Source organism: Bos indicus x Bos taurus, chromosome 20, assembly GCF_003369695.1.
Source record: "Bos indicus x Bos taurus breed Angus x Brahman F1 hybrid chromosome 20, Bos_hybrid_MaternalHap_v2.0, whole genome shotgun sequence".
In the NCBI taxonomy this organism is placed as follows: Eukaryota; Metazoa; Chordata; class Mammalia; order Artiodactyla; family Bovidae; genus Bos; species Bos indicus x Bos taurus.
In genome coordinates, this window is record NC_040095.1 from 42,432,286 (window position 1) to 42,435,472 (window position 3,187).

Genomic DNA, 3,187 nt, shown 5'->3' on the forward strand with positions numbered 1-3,187 from the left:
TTTGGCGTGTGGCCAAAAGCAGCCTTGTCTTGAGACATCCTTTGACACTGGGCTTTTTCATGTGAGAGTGGTGTAAATGGACTTTCTAAGAGACACATCAAAGAGTTTCATTTCTGTTAGAGTCTGTTCTTCAGCTAAGTTCATTTGAACAGAATTTTTTGTCTGTCATATTAGTAACATGTTTGGCTTTCCTAAATATATGACAATTTATTTCTCTTTTCTCAGATTTATGGAAAGTTCACGAAGGCTGGCTTCTCCCCTTGCATTATAGAAAGGCACAATTTGTTCTCATGAATGTCATTCTCAAATATACCAAATACAGTGTGGATTTTCAGCAAGTATTTAATTTAATTGCTCCCCTAAATCTCTAAGCTTAAAGAAACTAGGTTGGTAATGGTATTTCTGCTATAATATTTCTTGGTATAATAGTCTCAAAACAATGTAAGAATAGTATTTTTTTTTTGTAATGTTCTATGAATCAGTTGTCTAAATCTTTTGGAATATTCAAAGAACTTTGCTTAAATTTATTTGGAGAAAACAGTAATGCTGGAAAGCTACTTGTAACCAGTTGCATATCATAAATATAGAGCTTATTTATATATAAATCATTATTACTTCCTCTGTGAGGTAGTTAGTTAGGTGCCAAGTTTCAGATTACAAATTACAAATTTTGGCTGTTAGTGACTTTTCTTCTAGTTATTACCAGAGTTTATAGTAAATATTCTCTGCTCGGTTGCTCAGGTATCTGACTCTTTGTGACTCTTTGGACTGTAGCCTGCCAGGCTTCTCTGTCCATAGGATTTTTCAGCAAGAATACTGGAGTGGTTTGCCATTTCTTCCTCCAGGGAAACTTCCAGACCGAGGTTTCAAACCCATCTCCTGTGTCTCTTGCATTGAAAGCAGATCTTCACCTGTTGAGCCATCAGGGAATATAATTAACTGTAAATTACTCCATGCCATATAGGAATTTATTTAATCATTCAACAGTCCTGTGTGGGAGATTTTAGTATTACTCCTTCCTTATAAATGAGATTTTGCAGGTCAGAGATGATAAGTGATTGGCTCAAGACCTCACAGTCAGAATGTGACAAAATTAAGACCCGGTTCCAGTCTCTGACTCCAAATACAATGCTTCTGCCACCAAAAGCAAATGAAACAGCTTCTCCAAGGTCTACATTTTCCTTGTGACAGAGAGAGAGAGGAAAAACACAACAGGATGATTTCTCACAGCCGGAAAGAGAAACAGCTTTAGACTTCCAAGGAATAGGAAATTTTCTGCCCTGTTAATGCATAGGAGATTCCCTGGGTGACTTTCTAAGTTATAATTCTTTCTATGGAAAGTCAGTGTAATAAATGTAAGCTCCCTGAAATAGAAGCACATGGTAAGTCTTCTGAAATCACTATATCAAATGTGTTCTGCTGTTCAAATATACAAAATCTCACCCTGAGACACTTGACTCTGATAACGTGTGGGAAATGTGTGCAGACCTGACTTTGAAAGGTGTTGTCTAGGGAAAAAAGCATTGTCCTGTGCATCTCGGACTGTCATACAACAGGTCAAGGATACTGCATTTTGTGGAAGAAGGAGCTTACCTTCTTCCACTCTTTTTTTTTTTTTTTAAATGTTATTATAGTTGCTGAACAATAGATTGCATGATGTCAAAATACATAAGGAAAATATATTTGTAACTCTTTTCAGTAACTTATCTTGCTAACTGTGAACCTTAGAAAATTCTGGTGGAAACCATGAAGGTAGTTTAAAGTGTAGTATTTGATTGCATTAGATGGGTTACTCTGTTGGAGAGAATGAAGGCATCCACATTTCCATGACTATGTGATACAGTGTTTAAGGGTAGAGATTCTGGATCAGATTGCCAAAATGAACACTGGCTATCCCACTAATTAGCTGTGTGTCCTGGAGCAAGACAACTATTCTGTGCCTCAGGTTTCTTGCCTTTTTAATGGGACCTTAATAGTACCTACCTCATTGTGTTATTATGAGAATTAAAGTGGTTCATACCTATAAAGTATTTGAAACATTATCTGGCATATGTTAAAAAATGTTTGCAAGATACAAATTAATTATTTACATTTTCTCACATATCAGCTCTTTATGAAAGAAAGTGAAAGTGAAGTGGCTCAGTCATCTCCCACTTTGCAACCCCATGGACTGTAACCTATCAAGCTCCTATGTCTATGGGATTTTCCAGGCAAGAAGAGTCTTGGAGTGGGTTGCCATTTCCTCCTCCAGGGGATCTGCACAACCCAGGAAACAAACCTGGGTCTCCCGCATTGCAGGTAGACGCTTTACCGTCTGAGCCACCGGGGAAGCCCTTAACTCATTATACTTACTGAAAATTATAGAGTTATAGAAATTTAGAGTAAGGAAAAGCCACACTGGTATTTAAAGAAAAATGGGGTATTACATAGTGTACTCTCTGCCTTCTAAAGACAAACTTCTTTCTTCAACTACTTGTTACTAAAAAGCTTCTTCTGGTGACTCAATTTCATTATCAGGAAGTTTTGGCTTTAATGAGAAATACAGTAATATGCTCAGACTTTTTATTTATATAGAATTAACTTGTGAAAATAAAGTATCCCATTTAAAGTCTACTTCTGTTTGTGCAGTAATAGAATAATAATAATAAAAAAAAAGAACCCAAAATTCTCAGTTTAACTTTTAATTAAACAAGCAGTATGGTATATTTTGAATCTGGTTACCTGTTGGTGAAGCTACTGGGTAGATAAATTTCATTAATTGATTAGGTGGGAAGTTTCTGAGGAACCACTTTCTGTCACTGGGCAGAAAGACAAAGCTATAGGGATGTCTTCATCTCTGTATTAGGGCCACCTTTTCTCTCTGGATATCCTGTTTTCTCTTTTTTTTCTTTTCCCACTGAATATGGCAGCTTGAGCATTAGAAAATTATATATACTGTAGAGATGCTACCATTAATACAAAGGGTTTTTGTCCACCTTGTCTTTTAAAAAGAGTCCTGGGGAATTCCCTGGCAGTCCAGTGATTAGAACTCAGCACTTTCACTGCTGAGGGTCCAGATTGGATCTCTGGTTGCAGAACTAAGATCCCCCAAGCCATGTGGTGTGGCTAAAAATTAGAATGAAATAGAGTCCTGACCTTTGATATATTAATCACTGTTTAAAGAAAGCAACTGAATTTTATTTTTCTT